Below are 14,746 nucleotides of genomic sequence, written 5' to 3' on the forward strand. Positions count from 1 at the left end.
CCCACTATTCGTGGTAAAAGAGTAGCCCAAGAGTTGGCGGTGGGTGGTGATGACTAGCTGCCTTCCCTCTAGTCTTACACTGCTAAATTAGGGACGGCTAGCGCAGATAGCCCTCGTGTAGCTTTGCGCGAAATTCCAAAAAACAAACAAGCAAATATAATGTCTATTTTCAAATGATATTTTAGAAAACTGAAACAAAACATAATAAAATAGAACATATTATTTTATTTAAAATCAAACCATAATAACATTAAATAATTACAACAACAAAATTGGTTTGGCTTTATTAAGGTGCCTATTGAATATCAGATTTGTCCATCTATCGTTGTGATGAAAGGAATATGGAATGAAGCTAGTTTATAAATGAAAATTTCGGTGACGTACAATTGAATTAAATCTAGCGAGTGTGCTAGCCAAAAAAAGATGATTAAGGTCGCTTTTATTGCCTTTAAAGCCAAGTTTGGTTAGCATGAGTGCGGTTAACTTCTTGGAGGAGCTCTTGTTTCTCGGAGTGGAAATGCTGCATTAGAGGTACATAACCAGAACAGATGTTCAGATAAACTCTGAAGGACCCAACGTTTGCCACGAAATCCTTATCCACACCATTTCACCACTTATAGCGGATTTGATTGTCAGAGCAACGCAAGCATGTCAAGTACCTCTTGTGGTTTTCACTTTATGTTTACTCATCCATGATTTAAGGAAGAGCAAAACGTGCCTTCCCAGGCTACGCTACATGATTCCTTCATCGTTCATACTTTGGATTATAAGCATCAATAAAATATGTGTTTGTTTTTTTTCATCGAAGAAAAATAGTTTTCGGCTGTCATATGACAATGTTTGTAATGCTGTTTGCATTGGTGAGGGAATCGATCAGTTGTGGTTCAGTATAAAACATATGTTGATCTTAACGTGCCTGTCCAAACGTTTTTGACATCAAATTCGATGACGAGGAACCCACTTTGAGACTAATAATGGTTGGAGACGGCTTGAATGGGTAATGAAGAAAAACTTTAATATAAGTTTAACATAGCAGCAAATGTACAACGTTTCGACAAGGTTTTGTCATCATCAGGTAAAAAACCTTGTCGAAACGTTGTATATTTGCTGTTATGTTAAACTTATATTAAAGTATTTCTTCATTACCCATTGAAGCCGTCTCCAACAGTTTTTGACATCAGTTTGTCATTGAGACTGGCGTCACGACCACAAGGATTTTCCGGTGGCAAAGTTATATCCAGTTTCAATTGCATTTATTTTTTTTTCTGTTAGGAGATGTATTTCATATGACGCTTCTGCTAGACAACCATCGATTATCATACCTATTTAAAAGTCGGAGAGATTATTGCATTTATACTCATTGTCTTTCGAACTATCACTGTGAAAAAACAAAACTGAAACCTCATACAAAATATTGTGGACGTTAGTTACCACTCACATTTGCGTAAAATTACAAACATCTTTATGAGTAAGTATACACTCAATTAGTATGTAAGATTGCACAGACTTTGAAGTGTAAGCTTACAGTTTTTGGGCATAGTTACAAAAACCTTTGTCTTAACCTACATAAATATGTGTAAACGTGCACACTACTAATATGTATTCTATAACATAAAACTGTGTGTAACTTCGTACAAACTTGGTCGGCTAACTTTCACTATATTTTTCTGTGTGTGTGTGTTAGGTTACCCATATATACCACAGATGGCTAAGCGGAAGGTTCGGGGGCATATAAGACTAAAAATTGGGTTTCGTTACAGGTGGTGTGCAGAGCACAGATATCCCATTGTATCTTTGTGCTTAAAAACAAACAAACAAATAATACCTAGAGATTTTGTAACTATCCAACTCTGCAACGTGATTTTTCATCAACTCCTTCTTTGGCTTTATAAGAAATATTAAAATTATAAATTTTAACTTATTATTTTATACATTTTTACCATTAAGTTAATTTGATAAGATTTTCTTTTGTTGATACTTAACAGTGCTTTTTAGCATGATCACTTTTAATTCCATTTTGATTATTCTAAAATTGAAATATCCCAGACTAATGAAACACGCATGGTTTTCGTCAGTTCACTCCATGAGATTCCAATTATTCGAAAGTGAGCTTTAGATTATTCAGCTAAAGCAATTTCAAATGGAAACAATCAATTAAACTTCTCTTACCTTTGCTATAATTTAAACCAGCTTAATGTCATACTTCATTTATGAGATACTGAGTGAAAAAATATCTTGGATAAAATTATGAATAAATTTTCTGTACAAACTAAAAATTAAACTCTTGCAATATTTGAAAAAGAAAGAGTCAAAAATAAAAGAAAATATTCAACTTGACCCGATTAATAATACTATTGTTTCAAACAATATAAAGAGTAGTTTAATAAAAAAAAATATTAACTTCATCATAATCTGTCTCCTGACCTGAGGATACCACAGCAGTTATGTTTTCTATCTGTCTTTTACAGCTCTTAGTTGTTCTTGTTTATTTAGACCTGGCCTTTTAATCACATTATCTTCACTTGTTGGTCTTGACCAGCCTCTTCGTTCAATGTTCCTTGTAAGGTAGTATCGGCCAAACTGTTGGAACGTGCCACAGGACCAAACTACTTAATTTTTCCTCGCTTCATGATAGTAAAAAGAAGCTCATGTTCTCTAATATCAGTTGTTACTTCTTGGCGGACAGACTCATTGGTTCTGTGTTTCAAAGAAATACAGTCGTTTTTCTGCTTCAGTTGTCAAAATACATGACTCACATCCACAGAGGACTGTTGAGTACGATCATGGTCTAAAAGTTTCACTTTTGACTGGATTGCGATGTTTTTATTCCAGATAACTTCCAGTTTTGTGGGAACTATAGTGGCTGTGGTAATCCTTGATTTAATCTACTTAATGGATCAAGCATCTTTTGTAATGGTTTTTCCTAGATATGTGAACAAGTCAACACTGTCCAATTCTTTCCCTGCAATCCTGGTTTTAGTTTTTATCATATTAGTTGTCCCTGTAACCATCACTTTACTCTTCCCTACACATATTACCATTCTACAGGGTCTTACTATGTTTCAGTCTTGTCAGTTCTGCTAGTTCTTCAACTTTTCCTATCTCAAGTCATCAGCAAAGTGAAAGTTACACTCACTCCATCCTTTCATGCAAATTGTTTCATTGAAGTTGATCTAAAAAGAGATTAAGCATAGATCAAAACAATAAACATCCCTGCGTACAAATAATAATTGAATTATATAAAATTTTACCTTACATAGTTTTAAGGTTTTAATTTATTACATTATTAGATATAGTAGCTATTTACTTGCTATAATGATCATTGAAAATAATGCAAACAGTAACGTTATTGTTTAAGATGCACAGCAAAGATTCCATATGATCATGTATTTTAATATATCAATGACTGTTTTCTTTAAAACTCTTGAAGAGTACAAATAAAATGTTGGTTCTTTAGGTATCTCTCAACTGATAATCTCTTTACGAACATTAAGATAAGAACACTTATTTTTTAGTTTTATGCTCTTGTAGATCTTCATAATGTTATGGGTGAGTACTTCACTTGGATATCTATTCAAACTATTGTATTTTAAAAATCCAACGAATGATAAATATTTCAATTTTGAAATTACTATAATCCCGGAGAAAAAACAGAGAAAAGAAAGGTGTACTTAGAATTATGGTATATATTATAGTATGTTAGTATTTTTTTTCAAATAAATATATTTTTTTTCTAATTATTAAATTGTTTGAGCAATATTGTACATAATGCGTTTTAATTTTTTATAAAACAAAAAGAGGAATTTCTGCACTGTGGAGTCACTACCCTATTAGTCTTGTAGAATTTGATTTTTCTAATTTCATCCACATTATTTGTCTTTTACGTTACTTTTGATGTAACAGTTTAATTATTTAAGACAAACGCATGAACCACAAAACTATAATCAAACATTTTCATGATTGCTTACTCAATAATTTTGAAAATAACTTTACTACAGGATACGTTCTATTTAAAAATTTATAAAAAATTATAATAATGCTTGAACTTGTTTGATGGTTAATATTTCTGTCATCAGTATTGTTTTCTAAGAATTTTAATCAAAAAATAAATGTTGATCTGTACTGTGGTTCACAGGAATTAACAAAAAACATACCTTTAAAACCCATAATTTCAATTTAAGTAGTACTCTAACATACAGGGTGAGGCGAATGTCCCTAGACAGTTTTTTAATTAGTAACGATTACTCTGTAACAATCAATGATTACATTGGTTTCAATTGTATCCGTAATACTATATTTAGTACTAATCATAGAGATCCGGCTGTATAGTAACTCTTTTCTCACGCTGTATATTAATCCCCACACTGTTGTGATCATGTGACACTGCAAGTTACCTTGAGATATTGCTAAAACAACACCCTTATATATATATACATAAAAACACTGATAATAACATATTTTGATCAAACTGTGTTACTAGACTTGAAAGAATAAATCAACTTGTCATTGATTTTGGGAGTCTCATGCAAGCTGTATATTAAGTAACAGACTATAGTCATTAATTGAATAAATTTTAGTTGATGCATACACTGAATGTGATATTTTTAATACTATACCAAGGTTGGACTTCATAAGTAACTAAGAGATGGTTAAATATCTCCTGATAATATTAATATATATTCATGTATAATTGTTTACCAAAACAACGTAAAATAATATTTTCTGTTTGCACTGCATAACTAATAATATTACACTGTAAAATTTGCAGAATGTAAGTAATATTTGATTAAACAATATTAGTCAATACATACCAAAAGGTTACCAAATCATTTTACAACGTAACGGTGGATTTTGAGGTCATTTTCACATTAGCGAGATTAGGATTAGAATTTATTCTCTGCACCACTACTGACAAAACCGTTTTTTTTTTTTTCATTATTTCGTTCCATTCTTTATTGAACATTTTAGAGGTTCCACATCATATATTTTTTTATATTCCCAATAATGTTAAATTAAACTATATATGGTGACCATATAACGCATGCTATCAAAAACCACTACACCCAGTGTCTCTTGCACAGGGTTGCATACGTCCCGGTTTTAACATTTGTTTCAACGTTCCGTCTGGTAAATGAATATTTGAAAGGCATTCTATGTTTTCTTGATCTACGGCTTAGAATTTAAAGATTTAAGTGAATGCAGAAAAGTGCCTATAATTTATGATAAATATTAAGCCTTTTTGTGTTTACATCTTATTTGAAAATTAATTTTACGTTATTGTGAAATTGAATCTATGAGAAAAATAACTGAGCATAACCTGAACACGTTATGCAGTCCAGTCTTTATTTCGTATAGAATCTGTCACGATAGTACTATAAAAAATAAACTTATTCAGTTTTATAGGCTCATATGCATATGTGAATATATGTGCGGGTAGGATTCTTTACAGTAGGTGATAAGTTCAACGGTAAACAAACATCACACAGTCCACTTGTTTTAAAATAATAAATATATAAAACAAGTCAAACGCTTATACAAATGTTTGTTACACAGTTAAATCCAGAGCTTTAAATAATTGTCATTTTCGTCACAAGTCCACACAGGCTGGTTCAGTTACTTTAGGCAACAACTGACAATTATTCTTATGTACTCTGTTATCACAATTCACTAACGTTACCCCGTGGGCGTGGGTACCACAGTTGTATCAATAGCTTTAAATAATTATATTTTACAACAAAAGCTCACACAGTCTGGTTTAGTTACTTTAGAACCCAATTGACAAGACGAATTATTTCTTCTCTCCTCTGTTATTACAATACAATCTGCGATTGTTACAATTTAAAAGTTTCAACTATATACACTTTATGGCTAAACTCACGATCATCCAGATTATATCTGTGTCTATCTCTTACTAACTTTTTCTTACTTTCACTTTCAGTAACTTATTTAGTCGCCTATATATCTATATAATTTACCTGATTGAGGCCTAGACTTTTCTACAAATTACTAGATGTTATGATGTAGCAATACTCTATGAAACAACAATAAAAACATAGAAGCCACAACAAATGTTTCGTGAACGGTTACGCTTGTAAAAATAACTTACTTTAACGTTCACACATTACAAACTAAATAATACTCTCATAGTAAATTTAAATTAACAGTCGTATATATATCTAACACAGTTTCAAGTTTAGTGCGTGTTTGTCTTTGAATTAATTTATCAAAAGATTAAGCAGTTTTAAAGAATATTTTAATTTTTCAAATAAAAATAGAGGATATTTTATACCATAGTATTATCAAACTGTACAGTTTTGTACACAAACATTATGATTTAAATGCAAGAAATGTATGTTTTTGAAATGCCCCCCCCCCATGGGCACAGCGATATGTCTGTGACTAACAACGCTAGAAACCGAGTTTTGATACCAGTGGTGGGCAGAGCACAGATAGCACATTGTGTAGCTTTGTGCTTAATTACAAACAAACACATTTTCTACAGTGGCTTTGCCTCAGAACATGCTGAAAGAGCTCAAAATCTACCATCCTACTCACGTATTGATAGCCAGTGGAAATGAAATATAAGATGGGAGCAATTTTTGAACTGGATACGCACTTTAAAATCAAAAACATATTTCACAATTTGTAATTTTTTCAATGCATTTACTTAATTATTTGACGAGATTTAGGACTAGCTACTGTATTTAAAGACACAGTTAGATTAGATATAATTAACTTAGAGACTAACTTACGTTTACGGCTAAGTTTATTTATAATTTATGTGACGCTGTAACCCTTAACAAAAGCGTAAGCCGAAATGTCAGGTGTGAATAAGATCGTTTTTCCTGGTGGGGAACTAGTCGTTTATTTTGTAAATATGATAAGCAATGTTTTTAGATTAATAAAAAAATTAGCATTCTTTCCTTTCCTCTATTGTCGTCAAATGATTCCTCTCGAGGGAGGGGGTACAGTTAAAAGATTCAGAAGAATATTTTAAGCACGGTTCTTCAGAAAATGTAGTAATTCTATAAGCGTCACTTAACTGTAGCTATTACTAGTATTAGGCTTAGCGTAACAGGTAAACTACTCCAATAATGAATACAGACAATAGTAGATTTAACTTTCAAGATTTAACAAAGTAAATTTAAGTGCAATTCATCAAAATAATACAATTATTTTTTCAACAAAATTATTAAGACAAATTGCAAACAGTAGGAAAATTGAGTGGAAGAGGTTAGATTTAAAAGTTATATAACTACAATAATATGCGTTTAAAATAAGAAAATAGGCTTACCTAGAGCTGAGAAAAGTAAATGTGATGTTGAGATCTGACGCAGTAGAAGCAAGTACTTTTATATTTATTTGTTACATTTCGCTTTATTCTTTATGTTTTAAAGACAGATAATATATATAACATCAAGATTGTTATGAATTTTAATTTTACTTTATTTCCATTTCGAAACGTTTAATCTATGTGCAAGAAACGCCGGTGTTCACACACACATCCATTAAGCTAACTCATAACCATTTGCACCAATTTCAGACGCGTTGTTATCGATGTTTAGAATAAAACTTTTCTTTATTTTGTCATAACGTTACCAAAGTTACCCGGCATTATTAGGTGCAGTACAAGAGTTAATGCTAAGAGAAAATAATTCTTGTATTCTACCTCATAATGATTACTTAGCGATATAATAATGATAAGAATTCAAGATAAGACCACCTGAAATTCACATTAGAAATCAATCTTTTGTGTTCGGTATGTTGATATCACACGTTTTTTTTCTTATACAGATGGTTTAGGCAGAATATTCATATATAGAGTTTATTGTGAAATGGGCAATAACTGCCTATTAGAGAAACACTTGTAGAAATATATCGGTGACTATAAAATCTACTTATGCAGCTCAAGTGTAGAGAACGACATTTCAAAAGTCTTCTGTTTTTCGTCTTCAAGTCAGATCGTATAGTCACCAGTATATTTCTACAATTGTTTCTCTAATAGGCTGTTGCTGCCAATTTCACAGTCAATTCAACGTTGATGACGTTTTTACAGCTTTCGAGATCCTTAACACTATTTATGACTTTTTCTGTAATGTAAACCTGATACACACAAACATAAAATTCACAAGAAAAAAAAAGAAGTTGGTAACAAATTCTTATTTCTAAGTATACTTGTTGAAAAGACAAACACTGGCTTCAAAACATTTTTATTTCACATAACCAATCATATTGGAATATTTTCATTTCTTTCCCGAAAACTGACTTACACATGTTATATTATAATAACAGAACTGTACAAATGTCAAAGCAATATTTTTCCTTTACTATAAATATGACACTCGAAGACACTTAATATGACGTCTTGCGCACTCAAGCCAATATTGACTCGGTGAGTGTGATATTGTATAATGACTGGAAAGCTCTGTTATAATAGTTTCTATGTAATGACTATTGTTAACGGTAAGAACCAGCAACAATAAAAACTACTTTTACAGTTGGGTTATTTGAGGCATTTACTCAGTGTATAATGCAAGGTTTAAGGTTTTACAAAACTTCAGTTTACAACAATTGTTCTGAGATTCATGTTTCTCGTAAACATTCGAGCCATAACTCATACAAGTACAAAGGTAAATAAAACATGGTATTTGTGTGTTTTTGTTCATTTAAATTGGAAAAATAGAAATAAAAAATAATGATATCCACTGTTTAAGTATAAGGCTCGTAATATTTCATTTCGATATTGTAAACCATAAAACACGCTATCCAGTTTATTGTTTTTCCATCTATTGTAAGTAATATTTAACGGTTTACCATATAATTACCATCGTACATATGTATTAGCTATATACTAGCTGAATGCCTGTCATATTTTTCAAATTTTTCATCTGAAAATTAAATCTAAGCAAATGATTTATAAAGATGTTTTCCAAAAATTAAATATATTTCAATAGCAATATATGTATAAGGAATGTTTATCCTTTTTTGTAGTATTTCACGAAAACAACATTTTTTGTTTATATCTGGTCATTTCCTATATGTGGCCCTTGATTACAATTTTAACTTATGTATATTTTTATGTTATGTTCACACCTTCTTCTTGATAAAGATTTATACATTCAATCATGCAAGAAAAACCAAAACAAAATTGATTGTCTAAGAAATATCCCTACGTGGTCACACTCAGTGGCACAGCGGTATGTCTGTGGACTTACAACGCTAGAATCCGGGTTTCGATAACCGTCGTGGGCAGAGCATAGATAGCCATTGTGTAGCTTTGTGCTTAATTACAAACAAACATTAACCTACATGATCAAATGTCCGACCCTGCGATTTATTAATTGTGATGGCTAAATTTTTAAAGATCTTTTACCTAAGTTGAAAAAAGTAGTTAAATTGTACTTTAGATTTAGTATTTAAATGTATGCCGATATTAGTCAGTTTATGATATTTGCCAACAAGATTGATACACAGTTTACTTTTTTTTAACACAAATACCATTTTGATATACACACAACAGTACAATTTATAATAACAATTATTACAAATAGTTATTATAAACACTGATTTATAAACAAAAGTTTCACAAACTTACAAACAATATAAAGTCTTCCTTTTAATCCGGAACTTCTTCGATATCTTATCGAGGGTTCACAATGAGCGAGTTGATTACGAGTTGGCTTAGATATAATTCACTTAACGGGAAGCTGGCTAGCTTTGTCCTTCGTTATTTATCCGTCACACACGTCGATTTTTCCACGATGAATTTATATAATGTTTTCGTAAAAATACTAATGTCCGATGAGAATCCACTGACGTTAAATAACTTGTTATGTTCGAACTTTGTAAAGGTTCCTGGTTAAATATCCGAAGTTTTCCGATTGATAAGCTTTATAATAATCACAATTATAGTTTCCAAAGTTTATAGCACATTGACTATAGCGAACTAATAATAGATACTCTCTTATGACGCATCGCGTTTGTTATATTTATAGCCTTGTGGGGGCGTTCTAGAAATTTCATTTCCAAGTAACAATACAAATTAAAGCGTTTACATAAACACACGCATGTTGTTGATTTTTACTCTTGAGAATCTTCTACAACTTTGGAGAATAAGCGGGAGTTTTGCAATACATATTTAACAGTATAAGCTATGTATTTTTCTAAATAGAAATTTAATCTAAATAAACGTTGATATTAAAATAAATATATAATAACAAATTCGTTACAAAAGACATAATGGTCAAGTTGATGGATGCAAGGCTTGTGAGTCTCTGTCCAATCAGACTGTTTCAACAAGCACTGGAAAAACCGTCGTTTTCGTACAATAGATGCATTATAGAAAAAGATGCGGAGAGGAGGGGTGTGCTTTGAGCATGACAACCTTGCGATACAGTATGGTTGTGCATGACCAGACGTGGTGTCATGGACTGTAACGACGTGATTATGTTTCAAAATCGTCTTAATATACCATACTTTATCTTTATAGGTCAGTACTAAAATAATTTCGAAAATAACTTATAAAACCGTGAAGAAAATCCTGTTTATCAAGGTGACTAGAAATTATTAATGCCATTAATAAATACAATAGAAAACTAAAATTATATTATTAGGGTGCAAAGAATGGTACCCTAACTGTTAACGATATATTTTGCCTGTAACCTAATACTTTCTTTATAGGTCATCTTGTTTTGAATTCTTTGTATAGTCTTAAGGTGATGTACCTGATAAACAATACAGAATAATCTTGATTAGTGTTGATAATGATTGAAAAAAATAAAAACTTAAACGTTATAACCAATAAGATTCAGTGAAGAATAACTAGAAACAGATTAATAGATTAATATTTGTGCTGTTAACTATGCCTTATTGGTTTTGAATTTAAACATGCTGCAGTGATTAGGAGATGTCTAGACGTAAGTATACGTGACGTCTTTGAATTTTCTGGAGAGTTCGAAAATAAATATTGTAATAATATAAAACACCTATTGCTAAGTTAATCAGTTAGGTAGTTAGTGAGTGAGTTTGTCGCAGTGTTGTTGATCGATTACTGAGATAGGGAATCTGTTAATCAGCCAGATTTGAGTTTGTCCTGTAGACGCGTAAAGAAACTTAACAAGTAAGTAACTATTTAGTTTCGTTTGCGAGTTTAGCCAGCCATTTGGTGAGCTTGCAGAATTTGCACTAGAAGAAACAAAGTGCTTTCCTTTTCGCTACGTGGACTGAATTTTGCGTTATTTTTACTGAGTAATAAACAAAAAATTCGCCAAACGATAGAAACTGTTACAAAATTTAAAAACGCATTAAAAACACCTTTAATTTGTTTTTCAGATCCAGGCAGATTACCTATACACGAAATATTAATGTACTTAAAGGCATTTATGTATTTGCATGTGAGAACATGCAAGATATTAAATATTAAATACGTTATGATTGTGATGTGATACATCAAGAAAAAAAAGGTTCGACGAAAAGTAACATAGCCAATGTCTAACTGCTAGTCAAGCTGAGATTACTTATATTGGTAAGGAAAGCAACGATACAATACTGCCTAATTATTCCTGTACAGGCCAACTATACGACAGCGTAACAATAAGACTCTCTGTTGAAACCTTTCAGTATGCAAGATAAAAAAAACAACAATTAGTACGTGTTGTTTTACGTGAACAGGGGTCTTTCACTTGATCCATAATTCCGGTTTTACTGTATTAAAAATCGTGGTAAAATTGCCAAGATCGTTGAGATAGACCGTTACGAAATCTAGAAATATATCTGAATTTTGTACATTTTTGTGCCATATTTATCATCAATACAATGTAAAAGAAAGTGATAATACAATTCTATACAGACAAATTTAGTTTATTCAAAAAGCTGTGAGCCAAATGAATTAGATGATTTAAAATCGATAGAAACAGACATATCTTCCTAATAGTTTGTACGAACATTGTCAGAAACACAGCTTAATAATATTTTGTGGATGGTGTTTCGTTGTCTTTTACTCACCACAGTAGATCCGTATTCATATTTACTATCATCTTTCTAATAGTTTGTACGAACATTATCAGAAACACAGCTTAATAATATTTTGTGGATGGTGTTTCAAGTTATCTTTTACTCACTACAGCAGATCTGTATTCATATTTACTATCATCTTTCTAATAGTTTGTGCGAACATTGTCAGAAACACAGCTTAATAATATTTTGTGGATGGTGTTTCAAGTTGTCTTTTACCAACCACAGTTGATCTGTATTCATATTTACTATCATCTTTCTAATAGTTTGTGCGAACATTGTCAGAAACACAGCTTAATAATATTTTGTGGATGGTGTTTCGAGTTGTCTTTTACTCACCGCAGTAGATCTGTATTCATATTTACTATCATCTTTCTAATAGTTTGCATAAGCATTGGCTGAAACAGACGCAACTTTCTGATAATCTGAACAAATACTGGCAGAAACAACGTTTTCATTTTACTAGATTAACAATTCATGAAAGATTTTCAAGGAAAAAATTGAATAAGCTGTTGCTAGATTGTTTAAGCTAGATACCGTGGAAATATAAATATTTTCCTATTACTCGTCCAAAATAGCTGTTTCTTACTAGTTTAGGTTTGTGAATACTGACAGAAAAATACATAATTTCTTACAAACCTTTCCTTTATTACTGCATATGACATAAAGCTTACAGAAATATAGCTTCTTATTAGCTTACAAAGAGCAAATTCAGTCAAAGAAAGGTGCAATAGTTTTCAGATCTTAATGCCCTCCAGTGACTCAGCAGTCACGACGCTAGAACTTGGGTTTCGATACCCGTGGTGAGAATAGCACAGAGAGCCCATTTTATATATTTTTGTTTGACGACAACCAAACCACAACCTAATTTCAAGCAAAGAATTTATTATACTTCTAAAATAAAATTTGAATAATGAAAATACTAGACTTGAAGAAGAAGGTCTGATAAGCAGAAGAGAATATTCTTTCTTTAAAGATGAGTTTTGATAATGTATTCTGGAGTAAAATATGAATTACATCTTTAAAGTATACAGTAAATTATCGGTTTGTTTTAGTTGTAGCTATTTTTCTCATCTTTCGATGGTAAAAAAACAAAAACATTCAGGTTCGTTTTAGGTGGAGCTGTTTTTATTATCTTACAATAGAGCAGTCAACAACTTCTCGAATTGTATTGTTGTGCCTATTTTTCACGTCCTTCGAGAAAGCACAAAATGACTGTCTGTTTTATTTTAGTTGGAGATATTATTCTTGTATTTCAAGGTAGCAGATAATAACTTTCCTGTTCATTTTATTCTAAGCCATTCTATTTGACATTTGTTTTCCTGTTTGTTTTAGCTTTGCCATTCTTCTTGTCTTTTGAAGAGCAGACAACAGCTTTCTTGTTAGTAAAACATTCTTCTTGTCTTTCAGTGAAGCAGAGAATAACATTTTGGTTTGCAGTATTTAGAGCTATTCTTTGTGATTTTCTATAGAGCAGACAATACCTTTTCGTTTTATTTTAGTTTCTTCTTGTCTTTAACTGTAACAGACAATAACTTTCCGGTTTGTTTTATTTGCAGCTATTTTTCATGCCTTTCAAAGGTGCAGACAATAAAGTTCCTTTTTTATTTGTTTTTTAGTCAGAGATCTTGCATTTCCATGTATCAGACAGTAACATACCGTTTCATTTTCGACGAAGCTATTCTTAATTGCTCGTGATGGAGCAGATGATAAATTTTTGGTTTGTCTTAGTTTGGATTATTTTTCTTATCTTTCGTTGGAGCAGAAAATAACTTTACAATTTGTTTTTGAGTTGGAGATATTATTCTTGTGTTTCAATATAGCATACAGTGACATTCCGGTTGGTTTTAGTTTAGTCTGTTTTTCTTGTCTTTCTATGAAGCAGACAATAATTTTACTATTTTTTTTTCTTTTTGGAAATGTTGTTCTTTTATTTCCATGTATCAGCCAATAAGATTCAGTTTTATTTTCTTTGGAGTTTTTGTTTTTGTCTTTCAATGGCGCAAACAATAAGTTTTCGGCTTGAGCTATTGTTCCAGTCGTACGTTGGAACAGATAATAGTTTTTCAGTTAGTTTGAGATGGGTATATTCTTTTTGTTATTTGTCGGAGTATTATGAATATTTTTCAAATATGAATTTTTTTATATACAATTATTGGGTTAAATTAAATTAATTTACAACACACCAGATAAAAATTTTAAAACATAAAATTTCGACGTTTCGACTTGCAACAGAAATGTGTGTTCTGATGTCTGAGTTATCTACTGGTTTGTCTGTAATAGTCAGTAGAGGCAAATATACCTGCTTAAAAGAATGTCGGCCTGCCTCTTTGCTTGCTAAATATTGACACAAGTTGCAATGTGTCACATTTATTTATGTTACATCCGTACAACATAAACTGACAATAGGAGTGAAAGCAGTTGTTAAGTAAATAATATATCCCTATTTGTTTTTTATATAAAATATAGCTTTGACGCAAGAATGTTCTATTTTGAACAAACAATATATATGTATATATATATTGTGTAGATATCTCATATTGTTGCTTAATGGGAACTGAAACGTTTTAATTTTTTTAAAATAGTCTGCTTATGAGCTTATGAACGTTATGATGCTTGCAAGACCGTACACTACCTTTACTAGAGTGATCTTAACACAAACGAATTGATGTGTTAAAAGAACAGTGGTTCATGTCACGAAAGAAGCCCACTTTGACAAAAGATGATGGATATA

This window comes from Limulus polyphemus, unplaced genomic scaffold, assembly GCF_000517525.1.
Source record: "Limulus polyphemus unplaced genomic scaffold, Limulus_polyphemus-2.1.2 Scaffold13, whole genome shotgun sequence".
Taxonomy (NCBI): domain Eukaryota; kingdom Metazoa; phylum Arthropoda; class Merostomata; order Xiphosura; family Limulidae; genus Limulus; species Limulus polyphemus.